The sequence below is a fragment of the Cebus imitator genome, unplaced genomic scaffold (genome assembly GCF_001604975.1).
Source record: "Cebus imitator isolate Cc_AM_T3 unplaced genomic scaffold, Cebus_imitator-1.0 Scaffold12, whole genome shotgun sequence".
Lineage (NCBI taxonomy): Eukaryota > Metazoa > Chordata > Mammalia > Primates > Cebidae > Cebus > Cebus imitator.
In genome coordinates, this window is record NW_016107327.1 from 13,249,602 (window position 1) to 13,264,261 (window position 14,660).

The following is a 14,660-nucleotide window of genomic DNA, read 5'->3' on the forward strand; positions in this document are numbered from 1 at the left end:
ATATTTGCATTTTAATTAGTTTATTATGGCCCTTTTAATGAGTTTTATTTTATAAAAGTAGTACATGTACTCAGTTTAAAAATTCAAGTAGAACAGAAAAGGTTGGTAATGAAAAATGTGGTCTTCTGCTGTATTTCCCTAACACCCTTCCCTTGATTTCTATGCCTTTTAAGTAGTCTTCTTATATTTACCTGGGTCTGTTTAAAACTTGTATCTATAGCACTGTTTCAAGATATATGATTCATAAAATGTGTATTATTTTTTATTGTGGAGGATGAGATTTAGAACTCTAATACCCATGGCTCCTTTCATTGGCCTTTCCTTACTCTCACAATAAGCTCTTATCACTGTATTTGGGTAAGTCAATACTCAATATGGGTAGCAATTATAATGGTAGTTTTCAATATTCTGGGAGACTGTCTGGAGATTTGGGCTGGATACCCGAGAATCATCAAGTAGATTTCCATTTAGTTAACCTTAGTTAAATCTAGCACTCTTTTCCACAGCTGTTCTTACTCTCCCATAATCCATCATCCCTCCTTAGAGCAAATCATCAGGCTTCTGCCCAAATAGCAAGGGATATTGTTTTTTTGTTTTGTTTTGTTTCGATTCATGTTGAGATAGGGGAGGGACAGGATATTCTGGAAGCTAGTTCTCTTTTTGACTTTCGATTATTCTTCCACATATGTTCAGTCTCACCTACATTCTGCCTTTAACACTTGTCTATTTGTTCTACAGCTTGCAAATTTTCTTATCAGCTTTTACCTGATATGACTTTCTCTCTTCTCTTTTATTACTGTATTGGATAAATGCTACTGTATGATAAAGGTGTCCAAATTTTAGTATGTTAAGACAGTAAACAGTTCTGTGGGTAAAAAATTCTAAAGTAGCTTGGCTAGGTCGTTTTGGCTCAGAGTCTCACATGAGGTTATGGCCTGGATGTCAGCAAGTGCTGATTGTCACTTTGACTAAGGCTGGAGAAGGTGATGAAAAATAGCTCATTGTATATCTACCTATATACCAAAGAGGAAGTGCTGTGACTCTCAAATGAAATAATGTACAAAAATGCTTATTCTCTTCCCATATTCCTTCATCAGCTCATATGAGAACAAACAGAACCCTACTGCCCAGACAGCACTGTAGGGGCTGGGGGTGAGTATAGGAGAGAGGGGTCAATGTTAGAGCCTGAGTAGTGGTAAAGCAGGAAAAGGCACTGGCATAATGAGCCTACATGTGTTCATAGACCAACTTAAGAGTTCCTAATCCTGACTGCATATTAGATTCAGCTGGAGAGCTTTTCAAAAATATCCATTCCTAGGCTGAACCTACAGTGATTCAGACTGAATTCATCTTGGTGAGGCCTAGGTAACAATATTTCAAAAATTCCCAAATAATTTTAACCTTCAGTCATGGCCAAAAATCAAGGAATTAATTGAATCAGAGCTTTTGTAATTCTAGTCTTCAAAGGAAACACAGACCAGAGAGGACCTGCCTGTTGCCTACCCATTTCAGCTTTAAGTTTTATAGTTTGGGAAAATCAACATTAATGATAAAAATTTATTATATCAAACATCTAGCTATATCTATACATTAGATAGCGTTGGGAATGTTTTTATCTGTTTTCTAAAACATACAAGTTAGTTTTTGTTGCAAGCAGATATTTTGATATAAGAAATCATATCACTTTTAGATCACAAGCTTTCCTTGACAGTGGGTAAAGATTATGTAAATCAAATGTTGTCTTGGCTGGGAGTTGTGGCTCATGCCTGTAATCCCAGCACTTTGAGATGCTGAGGTGGGCGGATCACTTGAGGTCAGAAGTTTAAGACCAGCCTAGCCAACATGGTGAAACCTCATTTCAACTAAAAATATAAAAATTAACAGATTGGCAAATTGCATAAAGAGTCAAGATCCATTGGCATGCTGTATTCAGGAGACATATCTTATTTGTAAAGACACACATAGGCTCAAAATAAAGGGATGGAAGAAGATTTACCAAAAAGAGCAGGGGTTGCAAACCTAGTCTCTGACAAAACAGACTTTACACCAGCAAAGATCAAAAGAGACAAAGAAGGACAATATATAATGATAAAGAGATCAATGCAGCAAGAAGAGCTAACGATCCTAAATATATATGCACTCAGCACAGAAGCGCCCAAATTCATAAAGTAAGTTCTTAAAGACACACAAAGAGACTTGACTCCCATACAGTAATAGTGGGAGACTTTAACACCCCACTGTCAATATTAGATCAATGAGACAGAAAGTTAACAAGGATATTCAGGACTCGAACTTAGCTCTGGACCAAGGGGACCTAATAGACATCTACAGAACTCTCCAACAGAAATCAACAGCATATACATTCTTCTTAGCACCACATAGCACTTATTCTAAAATTGACCACATAATTGGAAGTAAAACACTCCTCAGCAAATGTAAAAGAACGGAAATCATAACAAACAGTTTCTCAGATCACAGTGCAATCAAATTAGAACTCAGGATTAGGAAATTCACTCAAAACTGCACAACTACATGGAAACTGAACAACCTGCTCCTGAATGACTACTGGATTAAATAACAAAACGAAGGCAGAAATAAAGATGTTCTTTAAAAGTGATGAGACCAAAGACTCAAAGTACCAGAATCTCTGGGACACATTTAAAGCAGAGTGTAGAGGGAAATTTGTAGCACTAAATGCCCCCCCGCCACACACACACAAAACAGGAAAGATCTAAAGTCAACACCCAACATCACAATTAAAAGAACTAGAAAAGCAATACCAAACAAATTTAAAAGCTAATGGAAGAGAAGAAATAGCTAAGATCAGAGGAGAACTGAAGGAGATAGAGACACAAAAATCCCTTCAAAAAATTAACGATTCCAGGAGCTGATTTTTTCAAAAGATAAACAAAATAGACAGACTGCTGGCCAGACTAATGAAGAAGAAAAGAGAGAAGAATCAAATAGATGCAATAAAAACTGATACCAGGTGATATCACCAATGATCCCACAGAAATACAGACCACCATCAGAGAATACCATAAACACCTCTACTCAAATAAACCAGAAAATCTAGAAGAAACTGATAAATTCCTGGACACCTACACCCTCCCAAGACTAAACCAGAAAGAGGTAGAATCCCTGAATAGACCAATAACAAGCTCTAAAATTGAGACAGCAATTAATAGCCTGCCAACCAAAAAATTTCCAGGACCAGACAGGTTCATAGCCGTATTCTACCAGAGGTACAAAGAAGAGCAGGTACCATTCCTTGTGAAACTATTGCAAACAATAGAAAAAGAGGGAATCCTCCCTAACTTATTTTATGAGGCCAGCATCATCCTGATACCAAAACCTGGCAGAGACAAAACAACAAAAGGCCAATATCCCTGATGAACATTTACACGAAAATCTTCAATGAAATACTGGAAAACCAAAAAAGTTGAATCCCTGAAAAGAACAATAACCAGTTCTAAAGTTGAGGCAGTAATTAATAGCCTACCAACCAAAAAAAGGCCAGGACCAGATGGTTTCACAGGCGTATTCTACCAGAGGTACAAACAGGAGCTGGTAACATGTCTTCTAAAACTATTTCAAATAATAGAAAAACAGAGACTCCTTGCTAACTCTTTTTATGAGGCCAGCATAATCCTGATACCAAAATCTGGCAGAGACACAACAAAACAGAAAATTTCAGACCAATATTCTTGATGAACATTGATGCAAAAATCCTCAATAAAATATTGGCAAACTGAATCGAGAGGCATATTAAATAGCATATTCACCACTATCAAGTTGGCTTCAACCCTGGGATGCAGAGATGGTTCAACATACACAAATCTATAAACTTAATCTATCACATAAACAGAACCAATGACAAAAGCCACTTGATTATCTCAATAGATGCAGAAAAGGCCTCTGATAAACTTCATCACCACTTCACGCTAAAAACACTCAATAAACTATGAATCCACAGAGCGTGTATCAAAATAATCAGAGCTGCTTATGAAAAACCCACAGCCAGTATCATTCAGAATGGGCAAAAGCTGGAAACATTCCCTTTGTAAATCAGCACAAGACAAGGATGCCCTCTTTCATCATTCCTATTCAATACAGTATTGGAAACTCTGGACAGGGCAATCAGTCAAGAGAAAGAAACAAAGAATATTCAAATAGGCAGAGGAGAAGTCAAATTATCTCTGTTTGCAGATGGTATGATTGCATAGAGAACCCCATTGTCTCAGCCCAAAATCTCCTTAAGCTGATGAGCAACTGCAGCAGTCTCAGCATACAAAATCTATGTGCAAAAATAACAAACATTCCTATACATCAATAACAGACAAAGAGAGAGCCAAATCATGAGTGAACTCCCATTCACAATTGCTACAAAGAGAATAAAATACCTACGAATACAACTTACAAGGGATGTGAAGGGCCTCTTCAAGGGGAACTACAAACCACTGCTCAAGAAAATAAGAGAGTACACAAACAAATGGAAAAACATTCCATGCTTATAGTTAGGAAGAATCAATATTGTGAAAATGGCTATACTGCCCAAAGTAATTTGTAGATTCAATACTATCCCTATCAAGCTACCATTGACTTTCTTTACAGAATTATAAAAACTACTTTAAATTTCATATGGAACTAATAAAAGAGCCCATATAACCAAGACAATCCCAAGCAAAAAGAACAAAGCTGGAGGCATCACGCTACCTGACTTCAAACTATACTACAAGGGTACAGTAACCAAAACATGACACTGGTACCAAAACAGTGTATAGACCAGTGGAACAGAACAGAGGCCTCAGAAATAGTGCCACACATCTGCAGCCATCTGATTTTCAACAAACCTGACAAAAACATGCAATGGGGAAAGAATTTCCTATTTAATCGTGTTGGAAAAACTAGCTAGCCATATGCAGAAAGCTGAAACTGGATCCCTTCCTTACACTTTATACAAAAATTAACTCATGATGGATTAAAGACTTAAACATAAGACCTAACACCATAAAAACCCTAGACGAAAACCTAGGCAATACTATTCAAGACATAGGCATGGACAAAGACTTCATGACTAAAACCCCGAAAGCAATGGCAGCAAAAGCCAAAATAGACAAATGGGATCTAATTGAACTAAAGAGCTTCTGCACAACAAAAGAAACTATCCTCAGAGTGAACAGGCAACCTACAGAATGGTAGAAGATTTTGGCAATCTTATCCATCTGACAAAGGGCAAATATCCAGAATATAGAAAGAACTTAAACAAATTTATAAGAAAAAAAGCAAATAACCCCATCAAAACGTGGTCAAAGGACATGAAAAGCCAGTTCTCGAAAGGAGACATTTATACAGCTGACAAACATGAAAAAAAAGTTTCTCATCACTGGTCATTAGAGAAATGCAAATCAAAACCGCAATGAGATACCAATTCATGCCACTTAGAATGGCGATCATTAAAATGTCAGGAGACAGCAGATTCTGGAAAGTATGTGGAGAAATAGGAACACTTTTACATATTAAGGGGGATGCAAATTAGTTCAACACATAGTGGTGATTCCTCAGGGATCTAGAACTAAAAATACCATTTGACCCAGCAATCCCATTACTGGGTATATACCCAAAGTAATATAAATCATTTTATTATAAAGACACATGCACATGTATGTTTATTGTGGCACTGTTCACAATAGCAAAGACTGGGAACCAACCAAATGTCCATCAGTGACAAACTGGATAAAGAAAATATGGCACATATACACCGTGGAATACTATGCAGCCACAAAACAGAATGAGTTTATGTTCTTTGAATGTGCCTCTGGATTCTGTTTGCCAGTAATTTATTGTGGATTTTTGCATCAATATTCATCAGGAATATTGGCCTGGAACTTTCTGTTTTGTTGTGTCTCTGCCACGTTTTGGTATCAGGGTGATGCTGACCTCATAAAAACAGTTAGGGAGGAGTCCCTGTGTTTCTAATCCTTGGAATGGTTTTAGATGAAATGGTACCCACTCCTCTCTGTACCTCTGGTAGAATTCAACTGTGAATCCATCTGGTACTGGCCTTTTTTTTTGGTTGGTAGGGTATTAATCACTGCCTCAATTTTAGAATTTGTTATTGTTCTATTCAGAGATTCAGCTTCTTCTCCATGTAGTCTTGGGAGTGTGTATGTGACGGGAAATGTATCCATTTTTGCTAGATTTTCTAGTTTATTTGAATATAGGTGTTTATAGTGTTCTCTGACAGTAGTTTGTATTTCTGTGGGATCAGCAGTGATCTCTCCTTTATCATCTTTTGTTGTGTCTTTTTGATTCTTCTCTTTTTCTTTATTAGTCTGGCTAGGGGTCTATTTATTTTGTTAATCTTTTCAAAAACCAGCTCCTGGATTCATTTATTTTTTTGAAGGAATTTTCTTGTCTCTATCTCCTTCAGCTCTGCTCTGATCTTAGTTATTTATTGTCTTCTGCTAACTTTTGAATTTGTTTGCTATTGATTCTCTAGTTCTTTTAATTTGATATTAGAGTGTCGGTTTCAGATCTTTCCTCCTTTTTCTTGTGGGCATTTAGTGCCATAAATTTCTTTCTACACCCTGCTTTAGCTGTATCCTAGGAATTATGGTACAATGTGCCTTTGTTGTCATTGGTTTCAAAGAACTTAGTTATTTCTGCCTTCATTTTGCTATTTAATCCAGCAGTCATTGAGGAGAAGGTTGTTCAGTTTCCACGTAGTTGTGCGTTTTGAGTACGTTCTAATTTGATTGCACTGTGATCTGAGAGTCTGTTATGATTTCCATTCTTTTGTATTTACCGAGGAGTGTTTTACTTCCAATTATGTGATCAATTTTAGGATAAGTGCTATGTGGTGCTGAGAAGAATGTATATGCTGTTGATTTCTGTTGGAGAGTTCTGTAGATGTCTATTAGGTCCTCTTGGTCCAGAGCTAAGTTCAAGTCCTGATTATACTTGTTAATTTTCTGTCTCATTGATCTAATATTGACAGTGGGGTGTTAAAGTCTCCCACTATTATTGTATGGGAGTCAAGTCTCTTTGTAGGTCTCCAAGAACTTGCTTTATGAATCTGGGTGCTTCTGTTTTGGGTGCATATATATTTAGGATAGTTAGCTCTTCTTGTTGCATTGATGCCCTTAGCATTATGTAATGTCCTTCTTTGTCTCTTTTGATTTTCGTCTAAATCTATTTTGTCAGAGACTAGGTTTGCAACCCCTGCTCTTTTTTGCTTTCCATTTGGTTAGTAAATCTGCCTCCATACCTTTATTTTGAACCTATTGTGTCTTTACATGTGAGATGTGTCTCCTGAATATAGCACACGGATGCATCTTGAATCTTTATCCAATTTCTCAGTCTGTGTCTTTTAATCGGGGCATTTAGCCCATTTACATTTATGGTTAATATTTTTGTGTGTGAATTTGATCCTGTCATTATGATGCTAGTTGGTTATTTTGCCCATTAGCTGATGCAGTTACTTCACAGTGTCTCTGGTCTTTACATTTTTGTGTGTTCGGCAGTGGCTGGTACAGGTTGTTCCTTTCCATGTTTGCTGTTTCCTTCAGGAGCTCTTGTAAGGCAAATCTGGTGGTGAGGAAATCACTCAGCATTCACTTGTCTGCAAAGAATTTTATTTCTTCTTCACTTATGAAGCTTAATTTGCCTGGATATAAAATTTGGGGTTGAAAATTCTTTTCTTTAAGAATGTTGGCCCCCATTCTCTTCTGGCTTGTAGGGTTTCTGCAGAAAGATCCGCTCTTCGTCTGATGGGCTTCCCTTTGTGGGTAACCTGACCTTTCTCTCTGGCTGCTCTTAACATTTGTGTCTGGCTGTTCTTATCTCCTGGAGAAGAGCAACCCCAAACGCCTTGGTGAATCTGACTTTTATGTGTTTTGGGGTTGCTCTTCTCCAGGAGTATCTTTGTGGTGTTCTCTGTATTTCCTGAATTTGAATGTTGGCCTGTCTTGCTAGGTTGGGGAAGTTCTCCCAGATAATACATTGAAGTATGCTTTCCAACTGGGTTCCATTCTCGCCATCACTCTCAGTTACACCAATCAAATGTAGGTTTCATCTTTTCACATAGTCCCATATTTCTTGGAGGCTTTGTTCATTCCTTTTCATTATTTTTTCTCTAGCCTTGTCTTCACATTTTATTTCATTTAGTTGATCTTCAAACTCTGATATCCTTTCTTCTATTTGATCCATTTGGTTATTGATACTTGCGTGTGCTTCACAAAGTACTTGTGCTGTGTTTTTCAGATCCATCAGGTCGTTTATGTTTTTCTCTAAATTGGTTAGTCTAGTTAGCAATTTCTCTGACATTTTTTCAAGATTCTTAGTGTCCTTACATTGGGTTAGAACATGCTCCTTTAGCTCAGTGGAGTTTGTTATTATCCACCTTATTAAGCCTAGTCCTGTCAATTTGTCAAACTCATTCTCTGTCTAGTTTTTTTCCAATGCTGGCAAGAGTTCTGACCTTTTGTAGGAGAAGAGCCATTACGGTTTTTGGAATTTTCAGCCTTTTCTGCTGGTTTTCCGCCTCTTCGTGGATTTGTGTACTTTTCTTCTTTGATGTTGGTGACCTTCGGATGCGGTTTTTGAGTGGCTGTCCTCTTGCTGATGTTGATGCTATTGCTTCCTGTTTGTTAGTTTCCCTTCTATCAGTCAGGCCCCTTTTCTGTAGGTCTGCTGGAGCGTGCTGGAGGTTCCACTCCAGACCCTGTTTGCCTGGGTATCACCAGCAGAGGCTGCAGAACAGCAAAGATTGCTGCCTGCTCCTTTCTCTGGAAGCTTCATCCCAGAGGGGCACCTACTAGATGCCAGTTGGAGCTCTCCCGTATGAGGTGTCCATCAACGCCTGCTGGGAGGTGTCTCCCCATCAGGAGGCATGGGGGTCAGGGACCCACTTGAGGAGGCAGTGTGTCCATTAGCAGAGCTTGAGTGCTGTTCTGGGAGGTCTGCTGCTGCTGCTCTCTTCAGAGCCAACAGGCAGAAATGTTTAAGTCTGCTGAAGCTGTGCCCACAGCCACCCCTTTTCCCAGGTGCTCTGACCCAGAGAGATGGGAGTTTTATCTACAGGCCCCTAACTGGGGATGCTGCCTTTCTTTCAGAAATGCCCTGCCCAGAGAGGAGGAATCTAGAGAGGCAGCCTGGCTACAGCAGCTTTGTGGGGCTGCAGTGGGCTCCACCCAGTCCAAACTTTCTGGAGCCTTTGTTTACACTGTGAGGGGAAAACTGCCTACTCAAGCCTCAGTAATGATGGACACGCCTTCCCCCACTAAGCTCCAGCATCCCAGGTTGACTTTAGACTGCTGTGCTGGTGGTGAGAATCTCAAGCCTTATTGGGCTCTGTGGGGTTGGGATCCACTGTACAAGACCACTTGGCTCCCTGGCTTCAACCCCCTTTACAGGGGAGTGAACAGTTCTATCTCATTGGTATTCCAGGGGCCACTGTGGTACCAAAAAAACTCCTGCACCTAGCTCAGTGTCTGCCCAAAAAGTCACCCAGCTTTGTGCTTGAAACCCAGGGACCTGGTGGCATAGGTACCTGAGAGAATCTCCTGGTCTGTGGGTTGCAAAGACTGTGGGAAAAGCATAGTGCCTGGGCTGGATAGCTCTGTTCCTCATGGCAAATTCACTCAAGGCTTCCCTTAGCTATGGGAGAGAGTTTGCTGACCACCTGTACTTCCCGGGTAAGGCAATGTCCCACTCTGGTTTGGCTTGTCTTCCATGGGCATCACCCACAGCCTAACCAGCCCCAAAGAGATGAGCTGGGTACCTCAGGTGGAAATGCAGAAATCACCTGTCTTCTGTGTCGGCCTTGCTGGGAGCTGCAGACTGGAGCTATTCCTATTCAACCATCTTGCCCGGGAGTCCATATATGGCATTCTAAAGTTTAAAATGTCAGCAAGAGACAAAATGGAAGTAATATATAAGAAATAAATTTGAAAGTACTATTATATATTTATTAAAGGGACCTGATTCTATACACACAGAAGAGAAAACCTTGAGGCAGACAAACATAGTCAGAAAAGTTTCAGCTCATGAATTAGAGAAATGTAGTGATAAAAAACAAATACCGGGGCTGGGCATGGTAGCTCACACCTGTAGTGCTAGCACCCTGGGAGCCTGAGGAAAGAGGGACACTTGGGAACAAGAGTTTAGGAAAAAACTTTACAGCATAGTGAGACCCCTTAGATGTATACTAATAAATCTAAGCAACTTCCCTAAACATCATAAAAAAAAAAAGTCAGGGGGACCCAAAGTTGACTGGAGAATGCATGCTAACACTATGTTCATTCAAATTTAATTCTTTAAAAAACTCAGCTAATTAAATATTTTTTGCAAAGCATATTTTCAATGACACTAATTTTTGAGATACAAAGTTATAGATCTAGGAAGAGAAATTATGTAAACAGGCCCAAATTTGTGAGACCTGAAAGTAATATAATGTATTTGGACCTCATGATTTGATGTTAAGATAAATATCTGAAAAGGTAACTCATAAAATGTATACTGGGGCCTTCTACTCTGTTGTAAGAAGCCTGATATATGTCTTAACAATGGAACATGTTGTAAAGAAGGATAACAGGATTAAATTTGCATTTAGAATATTCATTCTTTGAACTTTTGGATTAGTTTGGAAGACACTGGTTGCAAGAAAGCTGTTGCAATAATTTGCCCAATATTGATTAGCAGCCTTATAGAAATAAAAATGGAATTGGGGAGCAATAAGGAAGAATTTGAACACTAATAAAGAGGTAGCAGCCAGTTTGGGACTGAGGTAGCAAATGCATGTAACTATTTTGTGAGTAAGATTCTAAATTTGCTCTCACAGTTCTTATTTTAGAAACCAGGTGGTTGGATTCATTCCTAGTAGATATATAGGTGGATGGGTGAAGAAGGAGGGTTGGATGATGATTTCACAGATAGCTAGGTGTGGATACCAAAAGTGTTTATCATGTAAAGGTTTAATTTTAGCCCTCTTTCTACCTTATTGTTATGTAAAAGTGAATTGACTTTAGTGTCTAAGTTTAAGCAATTTCCAGCATTAGTACCAGCTTTTCCTGTTGGCATCCTTTAAATTTGCCCTGGCTTCAGTGCCAATGCTGCCAGAATGTACTTGGCAGTCTCAGGTTCTAGACGTCAAATTGTCAAATGATTCTGTCCCACTTTCTTTGTAAGTAAATAATTTTTGCAAGCTAACTTTACTTTCTATTTAGTGATATAAAGGGAATTTCTGAGAAATATTTTTAATAAAAATATTTGTTATTTAAATTCAGCAGTTCTACTATTTTATTTTCTGATGACCCTGCCCATTTCACACACCTTAGTCACATTGCGTCCTGTTCACTAATCAATCCACTGAAAAGTGAGCCTTTTCAAAAACAGCACCATGTACCTGACAAGCCACTCTCTTGCAAGTATTGTTTCAGTTCTCACTCATGGTTTTACATTGGGTTCCCTGGAAGCAGATTCTGAAGCAGGGAGTTGTGAGCAGAATGCTTATTGGGGAGTGCTCTTGGGAGACAGAACTATCAGGCAGTGAAGAAGGCAGGACTAAGCAGAGAAAGGGGCTATTGCAAAGTAATTGCACCAAAAGCTTCAGGTAATCCTGCCTCTAGTTCTGCAGCTATGATGGATCTTCAGAGTAGTTCCAAACTTAGGCAAAAGGACCAGGCCTTTGCATCTTCACATGACTACATCTTGTGGTCACTCCTGGAAAGGTGAGCCATCTTGAACAGAGCAGTTTCTGAGGACTAACGTGATTTACAGAAGCAATGCAGTGGTGAACAATCAGCAATCAAGATGGTATGCTGGGCAAATGGAGAATGATTACTTGACTTTGAATAGGGATGACACCACAGAATTTGCAACTCTTATAATCCATGGCATTTCCAAAGCCCTAAATCCTCTAGGAATTCTTATTGCTTGAATTTTCATTATCCAGTTGGAACTCTAGTCCAATTAGATCTTCACCTACATCTGTATAATCTGTACATTAGATTCTTGTCTACTTTTTCACTTGGTAATATTTGTTTCTTTCTGTTTGTTTTATATGTTTGAATTTAAGACTCTGAGAAAAAAGTGTCCATATCTAAATAGAACATGGCGTAGGATTACACAGAACCTTGAACAGGAATTGCTTGTTAATCCTAAAAGAATTTGGTGTCTTTTCTAAAATGGCTCAAAAAAAAGCTGAGTTAAGTTAGATTGTGTATTTAACTTGTTAAAACTATTTTTGTGTTCTTTTCATTGCATGGCAATCAAAACCCTATTTGAAATATGTCAAATATTAAGTGTAAGCAAAATAAATATTAAGTACCAAGTATTAAATATTAAGTATAATAGAATGTTGAGCATTTTGTAGTAGATAGTATTTTGGGGGAAAAATACATGTTCTTTTCTTTCCAGAGAGAAAGTACTCAGTCTTTCACCAGTAAGTATCATGTTAGCGGTAAGTTTTTCACGGATGTACTTTAGTACATTGAGAAATTTTCTTTGTATTTATAGTTGAGAGTTTTTATTATGACTATACATTAACATTTTTCAAATGCTTTTACTGCATATTCTGAGATCATTGTAAAGTTTTTATTTTCTAGTTTATATTGTGAATTACATTGAATTCAACACTTAAACCTTGCATTCCTGGACTAAACCTGGTCATAATATAGTATACTATTTTTAGAAACTATTGTATTAAATGTGCCAAAAGATTGGATGTAGTGTCTCACAACTGTAATCCAAGCACTTTGGGAGACCAAGGCAGGTGGATCACTTGAGACCAGGGAATTCCAGGTGAACCTGGCCAACAAGGTGAAACTCCATTTCCACTACAATACAAAAATTAGACAGGCATAGTGGTGCATGCCTGTAATCCCAGCAACTCAGGTGGCTGAGGCATGAGAATTGTGTGAATCTGGGAGGCAGAGACTGCAGTGAGCTGAGATCATGCCACTGCACACTAGCCTGGGTGATATAGCTAGACCGTGTCTCAAAAAAGAAAGAAAAATTTGCTAAACTATGTTTGAGAATGTTTGCATCTGTATGCATAAGGTAAGATGTGTTTGCTGCTCTTCTATTTTTTAGATGTCTTTCTTAAAAACTGTTAAATATTTCTTTTTAAAATATTTGGTGGAGTTCATTATTCAGTACACGTGGGCCTTGAGTTTTCTTTGTGGAAATAGTTTAAACTACTAATCTAAATATATGAATGAATATTCTATTTCTTCTTGAGCAAGCTTTGGTGGTAGTGGTGTGTTTTAAGAAATTTTTCTGTTTAATCTAACTTACCAAAGTTATAATATATATATAGTGATATTTCTGCTTTCTTTATTAATACTGGAAATTTACATTTTTCTCATTTTTCTTATTCAGATAAGCCATAGAATTATCAATTTTATTGATCTTAAAAACCTACAAGTCCTTTATTTCATTTTTCTATCTTTTATTTCATTAATTTCCACTTTCATATCCCTTAGTTGATTTCTTATGCTTATCATAAGCACACATTGGTTTGTCTTTTTTTTTTTTAAATAAACCTGAGATCATTCATTTAAGGACTTTTTAACATAACTTTTTTAATATCATAATTTTTCTCTTAAGAACTATTTTAGCTGCATCATATTAATTTGATATATTATATTTTCATTTTAATTCAGTTCAAAATATTTTCTATTTTTCTTTGTGTATCATCTTTACCCATGGTTTATTTAGATGTACAGTACTTAAATTCCAAATTCTTGAGGCACTTCAGTTCTCTTTCTGATGCTGATTTTTACTATAATTCCAATATGGTCAAAGTTCATACTTTGTATAATTTTAGTACTCTTTATTTATTAAGCTATTTTATTGATAGCATGTGGTTTATCTTGGTGAGTGTTCAAACTGTACTTAAAAAGGGTATGTATTTGGGGGTAGGGTAGTCAATTTGCTTAACTTGGTTGATAGTGTTGTTCAAATTATGCATACACTTACTGATTATTTACATTTTCTTTTAATTAGTGAGAGACTTTGAAAAATTTACAACTCAGCCTGGCCAACGTAGTGAAATCCTGTCTCTACAAAAAATACAAAAACTTAGCTGGGTGTGATGACAGACACCTGTAATCCCAGCTACTCAGGAGGCTGAGGCAGGAAAATTCCTTGATCCTAGGAGGTGGAGTTCGCAGTGAGCTGAGATCGAGATCACGCCACTACACTCCAGGCCTGGCGACAGTGGGACACTCCGTCTCAAAAAAAAAAAAAATTCCAACTGTATGTATGAATTTTTGTATTTTTGTGTTGTTTCTTTGAATTCTATTTGGTTTTCTTTTATATGTTTTGAAGCAATATAAGTCCTTAGACATCGAATATTGTTTTTTTCTTATGGTAAATGAAAAAATGGGATTAAATATCACATTTTATTTCTTGAAATATTCTTTTTTGTAAATATGCTTTGAACTTATTGGTGTTTAAATCAGTTTTTCAAAAAGAAAAAAAATGCCTTTAAATTGTCTTTTGTAAATCGTAATTACCCTTACTGGTGTTCCTTCTTTGTTCTTATCAATTTGGGTTACTGTCTGGAGTCACTTGCTTTCATCCTGGAGGGTTTCCCTTAGTTTTTCTTATAAGATGGTCTGATAGCTATAACTTCTCTTGATTTTTGTTTATCT

General features: G+C 37.5%; 1 long non-coding RNA gene across 1 annotated transcript; it reads left to right on the top strand.

Moving 5' to 3' along the window:
- Positions 1-11,533: 11,533 nt before the first annotated feature.
- On the top strand, positions 11,534-14,204 carry LOC119467124. Its single transcript, XR_005195652.1, has 3 exons — positions 11,534-11,732; positions 12,421-12,445; positions 14,011-14,204. It is a non-coding gene; the product is annotated as an uncharacterized LOC119467124 (long non-coding RNA).
- The last annotated feature ends 456 nt before the right edge of the window (positions 14,205-14,660 follow it).